This window comes from Wyeomyia smithii, chromosome 3, assembly GCF_029784165.1.
Source record: "Wyeomyia smithii strain HCP4-BCI-WySm-NY-G18 chromosome 3, ASM2978416v1, whole genome shotgun sequence".
Classification (NCBI taxonomy): Eukaryota; Metazoa; Arthropoda; class Insecta; order Diptera; family Culicidae; genus Wyeomyia; species Wyeomyia smithii.
In genome coordinates, this window is record NC_073696.1 from 67,396,892 (window position 1) to 67,411,069 (window position 14,178).

At 35.3% G+C, this 14,178-nt stretch overlaps 1 protein-coding gene across 1 annotated transcript in view; it reads left to right on the plus strand.

Moving 5' to 3' along the window:
- Positions 1-590: 590 nt before the first annotated feature.
- Positions 591-14,178, plus strand: part of LOC129731042 (ras-related and estrogen-regulated growth inhibitor-like protein) — a 42,823-nt gene continuing 29,235 nt past the window's right edge. Inside the window, exon 1 of the mRNA XM_055690758.1 lies at positions 591-1,332. The gene's annotated coding sequence lies outside the window, so the exon portion shown is untranslated. The remainder of the gene's footprint in view (positions 1,333-14,178) is intronic.

A 14,178-nucleotide genomic window follows, 5' to 3' on the forward strand; every position in this document is an offset into this window, starting at 1 on the left:
AGGTAACCACTACAGTGCTGTAGATTTATGTCAATTATGTCGGAATAATTCAATATTTTCAGTATGATGTTTTCATATTAACAGGAACTGATTTGGCAACTCTTGATTTTCTTCAACGCAGTGAAAACAGATGAAAATACATACAGTTGAAATTGGAGAATTGTAGAAATTCATCTCATATATTTCCGGAGTGATTCGCGTTTAGGGCGCACCTAACAAAAAATAAACAAATCGTTTTATTAGACTATTGGTTTCGAATTAAAATTTAAATTTTTGCTTCTCTGTATACCTGAAGGGCACTGGGTACTGAAGTCTATGCAAAGTTAAGGCCAAATAAAAAATGACAATTTAGAAAAAAATATTAAAACTGGGACGGTTTTAGTGAAATTGTTCATATTTAAAATCATTGAATATGGCTCCTGCAATGCAACCTTGATATAAGGTGAATTCGTAGCCATGTAATATTTCTGAATGCTCCTATATACCATAAAATCGCCAATCATAGTTTGATTGTTAAAATGCATTACATCCGACAGACTCTGTTGTTTAGGAAAAAAAAATCGTTTGTCCCTCTGCCTTTTGCAGTTTTGCTTTCGTCCCATTTTCTACACAAAGGGTTTACCACCAATTCAACCAGGAACGACCTATAATCATCTGACAGCAAGCCGGGTCAGCCGAGGAACGCATGCGCCGGTTTTCCGCCCGCTATAATTTTCCTCTCAGGTATTTATGGCAAGCCGGCATCACACATCGAACCACTGAAAGCAACACATTTCTACTCGCACATCCGCTGCTTATAGCACGGCATTTCATTGCTCGTGATATATATGCCTGGTTATCGGCTGAGCTGGTTTCAGTCCACCGTTGAAGCTTTCCCTGTGCATTTCGCGAATCGTGTTGTGCAAAGTTTATCGTCCACCTAGAACCACCAATACTGGAGTGTGAAAAGCAACAAGTTGTTTGCCAAGTGACAAAAACACCGGAAGAATCGTTTGAACTAACATGCGGCACCCTGCATAATGGATGCCTGAGTAACGAAAAAAAAAAAAACAGTGATTTGAGCTGAGTAGTGAACAGTTACAGGTCTGTTGGGGCCATATCAGCTGAGTGAAGTTATTTTTGGTCCGCACAGCTCTGCAATTTGTGATTGGAAACCTAATATGCATCGAGTGGTATCGATTTGGTAATAGTAGACAGTCAGAAAATTGAGTGTTGATGGAAAGTTTTTTGAATATCAAGCAGTAGGTCGAAAAGAAGCAAACAGACTTTCGGGAATCTCTGTTGGATATAGAATTTCATCGACGCCTAGGGGTGAATATTTCAGCGGTCAAGGTAGGTACAAACGTCATATTTCATAGACAAATACACTTCCCACGATTGCAATCGAATTCTATGCCTAAACTCACATTCGAAAAATACGAGTAGAGTATTACCCCATTAACAAGGTTGGTGAAAAAGCCGGCCACCCACATTCTAATTTAAGTGCCCTATCATATCTCAGAAGCACTAGCAAATGCACTCATGATTTGAAAACACCCACACTAAAACTTACTACAAATAGTTTATGTAGAACCAAGAGTCCATTATGACACTATGGGAATACTGATAAGGGATGCAACCCACAGCAGCCTAAAGTGTGTAAATCTTGAAAATTTGCCATTGGTTACGTGCTAGACCTGCTCCCACTGCCCTCCCCCACCCTACCCTCTTTTGGGCGCTGGCTGGTTGGCCGGTTTCTGTGAATGGAAGCTCGTTATAAATCACCGACGTCGTGCTACTTACAAAAGCAGAAATTTGAGCGAATATTTTGGTGCTGGGTCTATGACGATCACATCTGGTCTTACGTCAGTCAAAACGTCAAAAGATGATATCCGGGAGCTATAAGTCGTGCTGTGCTGGTTTGCTACTATAATCGCATTTTTGCAGTTTACACACAGGCGTCGATAATGTATAATACTGTTGGCGTTTGGTTTGATATTAATTCATTCTTAGGTTCTAAGTTGAAAACAGGTTAGATTTTAATGTAAACAATCTCTATTCTAATCTGTAAATGACTACGCATCAATCCTCTTTCAAACGACAAGCAAAACTCAGTCATAATAAAATCAAGAACAGGTTCAGTATTTCATGAAAAAACATTTGTTCAGTGATTCCTCTACATGCGTTTTAAACCATCGCATTATACGATTTAGGCGTAATTTTTTTGCATTCATTTCGTTTGATTCATACGAGGGAATACAGGAAAAATATTACTTGTCTCTATTACGGGGATTGATCGAAAAGTGGCTTATGCCAGAAGATGTGGGAAGGTAAATAATTTCTCAGAAGAATCATCAACTGTAACTTTCTAGTGTCGAATTTCTAAAACAAGGGCCCTGATAACCTCAATTCACTCAATGTCCTTAGGTTAAATAATTTTTTTCAATACTTCAATAGGTAAACTAGTAAAGAATACTAAATTAGAAAGATGCATCAGGTTCCCGTTTAGTAATGGGTTTTCAAACCGAATTTAAGTATTCTATGAATAAAAATTGTTTGATTTTGAATATATAATTTTAGGGTTACTGAAAAGCTATTTCCGTGCTGTTTGTCTTGGTTGTCAGATAAACTGCTGGAAAACGAACATAGTTTGTGGCTTCTAAGTTATACAATGTGATTCACACTGCTGTTATTATATCTTTAACAAAACAAACTTACATTCAAAACAATGAAGTATTTTGTGAATTTCCGTTTGATCAATTACTATTGCTCATATTTTTATTATTTTTCCATGATTTTCCATATTGAGCAATTCTCGCTGAAACCAGGCCACTAGGTGCACAAGGTCTTTCGAATTTGATATAAATGCACATATTAGTTAGGAATAGAGAAAAAATGATTATGCCATTTTTGTTTGATTGAATTTGTTGACCCCTCGGTCACCAAGGGGTGAAATAGTTTCTTAAAAAGTTGAAATTTTAACAATTCTTGATGTTTTATGCACGGAATGTATTGGATATTTTGAAACTTCGTTTGGAAAATTCGTTCAATTGGTAGGTTAACACTTATGCTCACTTAATTTTTTTCTTGCATCTTATTTTTTCTCAGCTTTCCAATGCTGGTCTCAGATCGAAAATCGGTAGTTGCAAACACGCCCAAAATCGCATTTTTCTGATATTATCCAAGATGGCGGCAAAATTCAAGATGGCGGCCAAACTTCTGATTACTCCAAATGAAAGCCCTATCATTCCACTTTACAGAAAAGTGCTACTTGTAGTAGGTTCCATAACGAATTTCAGAGATATAGCTCAAATAAAACATCAAGAATTGCTAAAATTTCAACTTTTTAAAAAACTATTTCACCCCTTGGTGACCGAGGGGTCAACAAATTCAATCAAACAAAAATGGCATAATCATTTTTTCTCTATTCCTAACTAATATGTGCATTTATATCAAATTCGAAAGTCCTTGTGCACCTAGTGGCCTGGTTTCAGCGAGAATTGCTCATTATAAACCATTTTTCTCCCCTAATCACTTATACTGAGTATCGATATTTTTTATGTTGATCTCCTGGTTTAAACGGTTTTGTTTTTTACTTAACTGAATTTACAAAGATTATTAATAAATTCGATATAGAGCAAGATCGCGCCAAATCACCGATGGTCGAATATCGACCATTTTTTATTTGAATGAAACTTTGCACACGTATTTGGCTCAGCAAACTGAGCATTTTCCACAGATGGAGCGATTTTTTACACCCATGAGTTACATTCTAAAAGGGCGTATGCCTTTTGGCATAGGTTTTATTCGAAGCATTGTAGCCCAGAAACCGTTGGTTGTATAGAAAAACTGTCTGAGAATGAGTTGCAGGGAATTCAAAATGCATCATAAAAAAATATACACTGTACAAACAAAATTTTTTTTGACCAAAAAAATTAAAAATAAATATTAAATTTCAATTAAAAACAAAAAGAGTTGAATTTTTTTTTTAAAGAAACTTGACGTTAATACGCAACTTTAAAAAAAAGGCCAGGATGGAGAAATGAAAAATATTTTTTTTATGGTAGATTAATTTTTTTATAAAAATTCTAATTCAAACATTTTTCAGAATATTTGTATTCTGATGATTTTAAAAGATGCAGAAAGTTGTTTTGAAACAAAAAGCTCTTGGTAGTAAACATTCTAAAGGGTTTTCGAGTTATTTTAAATTAGAGTTCGAAAAATTATAATTATTTATGAAAATACACGTTTTTCTTAATTTGTCCGTGGTTCTCCAGCAAAAACTATACGTTCATTGGAAAGCTTGATCAAAAATATACAGTTCATTCTTTGACAACAAAACGATTGGATAAAGAACTCAGGCGCTGTACCTTAGCTTACCTACACGTATGTTTGTCGTGCACACTACCTACTTGTTTACTAATAACAACTGTTTGTAAAGTAAGCTACCTACCTCCTGGGTAACCCATAATATCTGTTTCCGTATATAAATACGATTGCACTTCTCCAGAAGTGTTAGTAACAGTTTGCATTTTGTGAAGATGAATAAAGTGAAAATGGAATACATCAAGCCCAAGTGCTGTATACCCTTTTCCGATCATCGATGCTCATCAAGCTTACGCAAATTAAACGAAAACGTTATTGCAAAATTAAAAATATTGAACAGTCAAGCTCATTTTAACGCGTCTTTATCAACTTGTGATTCGTGTAGTTATTGGAATGATAGTCAAGCCACCATTCATCCCTTCGTTGTTCACTATTCAGAATCTGGAAAACTTAAGAATATCAGCTTCATCATAATATCGGAAGTACTCCATCATGATACTGTTGCGGTTCAGGTGTGATACTGTTGCGGTTCAGGTGTTCATTGCCAAATTAATGAGTTTTTTGAAAACAAAAATACAGTTGAAAAAAGCGATATTAATGTCTGATGGAGCTGCCTCACAATATAAAAATAGAAAAAACTTTGCAAGTTCAAAACAAGATATAACGTCGATGCAGAGTGGCATTTTTCGCGACTTCTCATGGTAAAGGCCCATGCGATGCAATTGGTGGCACATTAAAACGAATGGCAAGAAATGCAAGTTTAGCTAAAGAACATGAACATCCCATTACAAGCGCAAAAGAATTGTATGATTGGGCTAGTCAGAAAAGTAATGAAAATTCATCAAAAATGTCATTTAGTTGGGTATCATATGAAGAATATGAACAAGGAGTAACAGAATTGAGCAATATTTAAAAAAAATCTATAATAATAGCTGCCACACAAAAGTATTACTCTTTTGTTCCGATTCCAGAAAATAAGATACAAACGAAGCTGTTTTCAAAAGATGACGAATCATTTACTTATGATGTATATAAAATATAAGGTGAACTAGTTCTGTAAAGTATCTATGTCAAAAAAAATATGTTCCTAAGATAATGAAACTCGAAAATAAATATTTGATTATTATATATATTTATATCACTTAGAACTTTTAACTCTTTTCTCGAGAACCGTTCGCCCAATCGTTTTGTTGTCAAAGACTGAATTGTATATTTTTGATCAAGCATTCCAATGAATGTATGGTTTTTGCTGGAGAACCATGGACAAATTAAGAAAAACGTGTATTTTCCTAAATTTTAATAATTGTTCGAGCTTAAATTAGAAATAACTCGAAAACCAATGCCTTTAGAATGTTTACTACCAAGAGCTTTTTGATTTAAAATGACTCTCTGCATTTTTTAAAATCATCAGAATACAAATATTTTGAAAAATGTTTGAATTAGAATTTTCATAAAAAAATTAATCTACCATAAAAAAATATTTTTCATTTCTCCATCCTGGACTTTTTTTTTAAAAGTTACGTATTAACGTCAAGTTTCTTTAAAAAAAAAATTCAACTTTTTTTTTAAATTGAAATTTAATGTTTATTTTTAATTTTTTTTGGTCAAAAAAATTTTTTTTTGTACAGTGTATATTTTTTTTTATTATGCATTTTCAATTCCCTGCAACTCATTCTCAGACAGTTTTTCTATACAACCAACGGTTTCTGGGCTACAATGCTTCGAATAAAACCTATGCCAAAAGGCATACGCCCTTTTAGAATGTAACTCATGGGTGTAAAAATTCTCTCCACCTGTGAAAAATGCTAAGTTTGCTAAGCCAAATACGTGTGCAAAGTTTCATTCAAATCAAAAATGGTCGATTAAATTTTCGCGTATTTCCAGGCGATTTGAAATGATTTTGCTCACAAAAATTTTATTGTTAGCAAACACTGTTTTTTTTTTCCTCATCTATAGTTTATTTGACACGGCACAAATACAATTCAATGTTTAACGGCGCCAATTATATCTGGTAGCTTACTTTCTAAAGTATCTTAATAACTAAAAGCAAATTTTTTATCCTCGCTGCCGACTGCAAACACTGTTAATTGCAGATGTTTAAGATAATTTTATTTTTTCTGACCTCAGCACCTTCATCACTGCCTAGGTGGTCTGTTTTAGTTTGTTTATTTGCTTTATTGTCTTTGATGAGCTGTTTAATAATGGCTTTCAAAGTCAATGAGCCACCCGAAAAAATCTTTATTGAAAATCTACCAGATTGGTTGGTGCTGATATTTTCAATAAGTTAAAGTAACCCGAATACAGCGCAATTCCTAGAGTGCTTCGATCGGAATTTAGAATATCGTTTTCGTGATTTAATCCTACTCAGAATCGTTATAAAATACACACGTGTAATGGACTGCACATCCACCTTTATTTCACTCAGATTAAACACTTTGAATAATCGTAGTTTGCGACAGAGGCAATCTCTTTGTTCTGCTTTCTTCTCGAGGCACGCACACGCTCGATTAGAGGCATTCTTTTGTTCGTATTCGTGCTTTATTTCTTCACTTCAGCTTCATCAGATCTGACTGTTGCTGCTGCTGCTGCTGCTGCTGCTAATGAACTCGCCTAAATTAAGACATTTTTTGACACGTGGCGGCTGAGTCTACCAGAACGTTTTAGGTAGAATGTTTACAGCAGCCAATCGTCTGTTACTCCGTATTGTTGGTAGAATAACAAAATGGAATGATCGAGTATTTTCCAGTGCAAAATAACGCGGCTCTTGCTTTATTTTATTTTTGAAACTACACCACCAAAGGCAACAGTTTAACATCGTTTCAATTAATTCGTGTTTTGCATTCCTTTGGTCGATTTATGGTATTGCCTTTTCACACTTCACGCGCGCTCATTGTAGAGATTCTTCACAGCCCTGTTGCTGATGCTCGACGGTTGAAAATTTAACACGACATCTTTGCGACGGTATGAAATAAAACAGTCTTGAGTAGGAAAATCATTTTCTTTTCCGTCGATACCAGGCAATATTCACCTTCCCTTGACCGTCGCGTCGGTTGGTTCTCCAAGCCGCTTCCATCATGTTAACACGAAAATGGGTTTTCGTCAGCTTACACGGCTTTGTTGAATGATGATATTGTCCCACGATTCGTTTTTTTGGGCTAGTATGTCTCTACTTGATTAAAATAGCATCACTAGGTAGGAGAAAAGTCCTTTTACGGGCGGACACGTGGAAACATAAGTCATTTTTTAGTGGGGGGATAAAATTGCACCCCGTTGATTATGGTGCGCGTGGGATGCAGGAGATCAATTCTTCCTACGCGTAAGTGTGCTGCCGGTAAACTGTGACACTTATTTATTACATGGAATGCATGCATGGAAATTGACTAACCGGCCGGAACTTATGACAAGTCGCGGAGGTTATCAACCTCTGGTTAAAGAACTCGGCTGTAATTGTGCCCATCAAGACAGGACATGCCCGTGTAACCCCCCAGTAGGGCATGGTTTTTTTTCTATAAAAGATTTACCATGACATGCAGAAATGATAATGAAACACAGAGCTGCCTTTTAGAGATTCGATTTAATGTTGTAATTGAAATAAACGTTTTATTACCTATAAACCAACTGTTGATTGTGTGTGATTCCGCCACTTTTACCTAGCACAGATGGTAGCCCATCCGCTACCAACAAAGCAGGAAAACCGATAAATAGTCGGCCTTAATAGTCCATTAAGCTTTACGGCGCGAATCGGATGGTTTGAGGACGAGGTCACGCGAAATAATTAACCGAATTTATGAACGTTTTGCAAATTTTAGATGGCTCAAATGTTGACGGTTCGTGTGTTTACGACAATGTTGCTGACGTGCACCGTTCGAGACTGTATCACTCTCCGAGGCCGATTTTATCTAACCTGTGCGTAGCTCAAGGAATGCTGATTCGATGAGCGGAGCGTAGGATGACACGAATTGGAACTGTTTGGCTTTAAACCAACAAGACAATTCCATTTACATTACATCAAACGACATCGAGAGGAAATTCCGCTTATTTTCCACTCTATAGGTAGGGTTTTCCCGATAGGAAACAAGTTCAAATGAACTTGGTGTTCTATGAGCCGTTCCAAGCCGAGAGAATTTTCTCTTTAATTGCACGTTTGCACAGCTGTTGGGTTTTGCTGAAATAGTCATTTTATGATATTGGTTTTTCACGATTGTTTTCCTCGAAAGGGCTGTTCAATAATGATCTTGATATATAAAAAGGCCTCATTGGGACAACATATTTCTATCAATTAGTTCCGTTTGTTATTGTGATTGGAACACTAGTTTTCAAACTATGATAATTCAATTTGGGCTATCAACAATAAATCTGCATTCATCAACTAAGGACTGTTCATTTTATCAAACGGACACTTTGTTTTGGTGATATCTTTATTATTTTTCAAGCAATTTCTAGACGGTTTTTTGCAAAATGAAGGTTTAGTTTTCAACAAAAAGTACAAAATGTAAAACCTAACTAAGTTCATCCAACTATAAAACTGGTGAACTTTTCCTCGAACTCCACTCACAAGCCTCTTTACAGTTTCTGGCTTAACTTTTCGGCTTGCAGATGACCACATTTTCTTGAACTCATCAATTGACTGTGTTTCTCTACCATCCTTTCGAAGATACCGCTTGATAATTACCCAATAGCGTTCAACCGGACGTAGCTCTGGACAATTTGGTGGATTATTCACCTTTTCGACGAATTTAATCGTATATTTCTTCAGCATTTCAAGAGTGGCAGCAGCGTAGTGGGCGGATGCAAGGTCTGGCCAGAACATTGGTGGGGTCTTGTGTTGACGATACACAGCAACAAGACGTTTTTGAATGCACTCCTTCCGGTAATTCTCAGCGCTTATGGTTCCTATTGTGAAATATGGCAAACTTTTTTTCCACAAGAACAAAAAGCTTGCCATACAAGCACTTTCTTACCAAACTTGTCCATTCTAATCGATCGTTTTACATCTGGTACTTCCCTACCTACAATAGAATTGAAAAATTGTGGCCCCGGAAGTGTTGTTGCGTCCAGTTTTCAGTAAGTCTCGTCATCCATTAAAATGCAACAGTTTCATTGCTTTTTCAGTATCCTATCCAACCTCTGACATCGTTCCTTTGCCCGTTCATGCTGTTCCTCGGTCCGTTTCGGTGTCTTCTGTTTTTTGTAGGTTCTGATGTTATTCCTTCGTTTGATATTTTGAACCGTTCCTATACTAACTCTGAGTTTTTAAGCAATTTTTCGCACAGAGTCACATTCATTGGACAGTAAAAGCTTCACACACTTCTGCTCGATTTGTGGAATAGCCGCACCTTTTCTGGTTTTGGATCTTGGCAAATCTTCAAGATAATCGTATTCTCCAAACTTTCTGATGATCTGGTACACAGTAGACTTAGACCTTTTCACAAGTTTTGCAATATTTCTACAGGATAGTCCCTCGGAACAGTACTTTTGAACAATCCAAAAACGAGTATCTTGATCGATTCGTGCCATTTTCCGAAACTTAACCGTTCCGACACCAAAACCAAAACACCGGCACAATGTCAACAAACTCAACTACACGATAAAGGAAGATTCATCAAATTTGGAGTTAATGTTTAGTTTTTATCGTCTATTCAAAATGTCCGTTTTATAAAATGAACATTCCTTAGTTCAGCGGTTCTCAACCTTTTTTTGTCCGCGTACCCCTTGGCGATGTTTTCCAAATTAATTGTATCCCCTGGCTAGGAATGTTCTTGCAGGGTGGGAGAGAGTAGTGGTAGATCATATTGTGGTACTCTAGTTTAAGTTTTAAATTGAACTGTGATTTGTTTGATTGCTACAGTCATGTTTTAAGAGGAAGTTTGAACAATAAATGAAGTATTATAATTATTGATTTCTCTCGGTGTCCGCCATTACTGATTTTTCTTTCGCGTACCCCCTGAAGGCTCTCGCGTACTCCTAGGCGTACGCGTACCCCAGGTTGAGAAACGCTGAACTAGTTGATAAATGGATTATCGAAACGTAGGAAGTATCATGTTTATAGCAGCTTATACAACAAGTTAGATTATCGCATAATATCAAAATTCAACACAGTCATAGCAACCTTTGAAACCCGAGATATGTCGATATTCTGCACCTGCTTAACGAATATTATGTCAATCGTCGCTAACTTGCAATATCTACTCCCCACTAGTTAAACTAAGGGGACCATCGAAAGTGACAGAACACACATACCTTCATGCATACACACACTCCAACCAAATCCACTTGAACTTTCGCCTGGTGTTACCCTTGAAGCCCGAAGAGTTGCCACGCCTGGGCAGCCATCCATCGCCGCTCCCAGCCGGTGCCGTGACGAGTCGAAAAGAAAAGCCATGTTTCTATGGGTTCGTTCGCGTTCCCGTTGCCAGGCCGTTTTCCGGTTTGCTTTACTGCTTACGGCCGTCTTCTTTAATCGTTGCTTGCTTTGTGAAAATGGGAATTAAATTGAACCATTCCAGCTCTGGTATCAAAGGCCGAAATGGTCTGAAACGAATCGGGCGAGGTGTTAATTTGTCTCAATTGTTCGTCATGGCAACGAGAATGGTGGAAAGTGTACGGAGAGAATGTTGTATTGTAGTAGTATTTGGGGGAAATCATTAATTTTGCGGATGAATAATTGTTTGCGCGTATGCTGGAAGGTGAACGATCGAATGATTATAACTTCTGTACAAATGTTGAATTCATTCCTTTCAAATAAGGAGTTTCAATTTGCTTTCTCATATAAATTTTTTTTTTATGTCGTGTGTTTTGCTTGCGATTTTGACATTTCCAGAGAGAATACAACGTAGCTGATAAAGTAACTCTGTATTTGGCAAAAAAGCTGTCTAATATTATCATTCCATGGAGGTGCAGTTTATTTCAACCGCAAAGAAAAACATCTTATGCGGAGCATGCTGTAGCGGGTTGATCAACTAGTAGGCGCGGAATGAAGAAGTATGTTTGCATTGGAGAAAGGAAAACAAAGCGTTACTTAGCGACAGACAGCCGATTTTTCGTGCCTTTGTAATTGTACAGTTATCTTTAGATTATTTTTGTGTAGACAAAGAAAGCGAGCATCAGCAAAAATATGCTTTAAACGCATTTCAATGATTAAATACAAACAGATTCAGAACAGAAATACTTGCGTCTAAAAATGCATTTAAGCCATATTTTAGACAATGTTACATAGAGTGTTTTCAAGATCCAAGTATTTGAAAACTAATACTGGTCGACAAAAGTGAAAAAAAAGTTTCGTTAGAGCTCAAAAACAGTATTTTTATAGTTGCGAAAACGTGATCGAAATTATAAATAATATATATATATATATATATATATATATATATATATATATATATATATATATATATATATATATATATATATATATATATATAATAATAATAATAATATAAGATATAATTCGACTTCTACCTTCATATATTAGTGGATCCATTAATACTCTACATACTTAATATTATATTCTTTTGTGAAAGATATTAAAACGTTATCAGAACTACTTTCGTAGAATCACCGTTTTGAAGTCAGGTTTTGTCCGATTTAAGATCTGTTTTTTGTTAAAGATGAGTAAGAGAACGTTTTTATGTGGACAAACTTTTAGAATTTTGATTTTGGCTTTAAAAAAATGGCGTCGAAAATATATTGAAAATTTCAGATTTCTCAAAAACTAAAAATGGCGGCATTTTGCCTTTTGAAGTGAAATAGGTCCAAACTCAGGAATATTTGGTTTTTGCTTATAGAGTCATATATAGAAGCCAAGGCAGAAAAAAAAATTGTTACACTATGTTATTCTTCATGGTATAGAAACTGAAATTTTGTGATTAATCCACCTAAATTTGAGAAACGAACTTCATTTTTTTCAATTTTACATAAAAAAAAATACACTACGTTCCGCAAAGTTGTAACACATTCTATAGTAAATAACATCGCTAAAGACACCATACTTCTTTCTACCTATTCAAATGAATCTTTGTGGAGTTTTCTGTAGATTGCTTCTAAAATCTTTTCAAAGTAACATTTAATAGTGATTTTCTAAAACTTTTCAATGTTCTACAATGTTATTTGCTATAACGAAACGAACAATTTCATCGAAGAAAAGTTATTTTTATCTCTCACATTTCGTAGGTTAAACGATTTTTATTAGAATAATGCACTAATTTACTAACAGATATCTACAAAATCTGCAAATATCTGCAGACAAAACCATTTCTATATGAAAGTATAAATAAAACACCATTCAGTTTAGATGTAGGCAATTGTCTCTGGCTTTCTCTTGCATGCTGTCTTTGTAGATATCTGTGAGTAAATTAGTGCATTATATAATAAAAAAATCTTCAATAACTAAATAAATGTAAGAGATAAAATAAACTATAGCAAACAACATTGTAGAACATTTAAAGTTTTCAGAAAATCACAATAAAAAGTTATATTGAAAAAAATATGATTTTAAGAGGCATTCTAAATGAAACTTTACAACAGTTCATTTAAATTGGTAGATAGAAGTGTGGAGTCTTCGACAAAGTTGTTTCTTATAAAATATGTTACAACTTTATTCAGCAAAGTGGATTTTTATATGCAAAAATGAGGAAAATAAATTCGTTTCTCACTTTTAAGTAGATGAATCACGGAATTTCAACTTCTTCAAAATGAAGAATAAAAAATAAAATAATTTTGCTGAACACACTACAGCTCCAAAATTGAATGTTTTGAGTAAAAAGTAATTAGTGTAAATTAGTGCATTATTTTAGTAAAAATCGTCAATACCAAAACAAATTTGTGAGATAAAAATAAACTTTCTTCGAAAAAATTGTTTATTTCATTATAGCGAACAACCTTGTAGAACATTGAAAAATTGTAGAAAATCCCTATTAAAAGTTTAATATAAAACAATTCATTTTTAGGGGCAATCTATAAAAAACTCCACAAAAGTCCATTTTCATAGGTAGAAAAAAGTATAGTGCCTTCAACAAAGTTGTTTCTGGTAAAATGTGCTACAACTTTGCCGAACAAAGAAGATTTTTACATTTCAAAATGAGAAAAGTTAGGTTCTTTTCTCACTGTCAAGCGGATTAATCATACAGTTGCAATTTCTAGAAGATGGAAAATAAATAATGGAACATTTTTACTAAACACACTGCGGCTCTAAAATCTTTTTTTTTATTCAAAATAATTTCGATCACATTTTTGCAGCTTTGGAAACAGTGTGCATTCCAGTGAATTTTGGTGACTCTAGTGAGTGTAAGCAGAAGTATGTCAACAGTTCGCATAGAAATCGCTCGCCGGGTTCTCATTCATTCAATTCATCAAAGTGTTTGAAAAAAATGTCTTCACTAGGGGCACCAAAATTCACAGGAATGGTTGAAAAGCTATAAGCTTCCATATTTTCTAAGCTCTTGGGCAAAACCTGTGTTCACCAGTGTAATCCACGACTAAACATACCAACAGTAAAGTAATTTATTACCTTAGGGAGAAAGAGATGTGTATTCCAACCCAAAATGTTTCCGGATGTTTTTAAGTGACACTTCGATTTTCCAAAGCAAGAAAAAAAGACTCTCCCCTTTACGCCTACTTTTTTAACAAATTGTAACCCAGTTTTTTTCTCATGGGTCTACGTGGGCTTTGCTTTGACTAGCATTATCTGCTATTTTCAGTTGGGCTGCTTAAGGTGAAATGGCCCCTGAGGCCACGAATGGCCGCCTTCGAGCCACCACTTCGAATTTCCAAAAGCACAAAACTCGGAAATAGTTGAAACGTTCCCTGTGAAAACGTTATTTTATGTTTGCTTCACCACATCAAACATAAAGTAGCGTTTCCAGAGGTGATGCATTG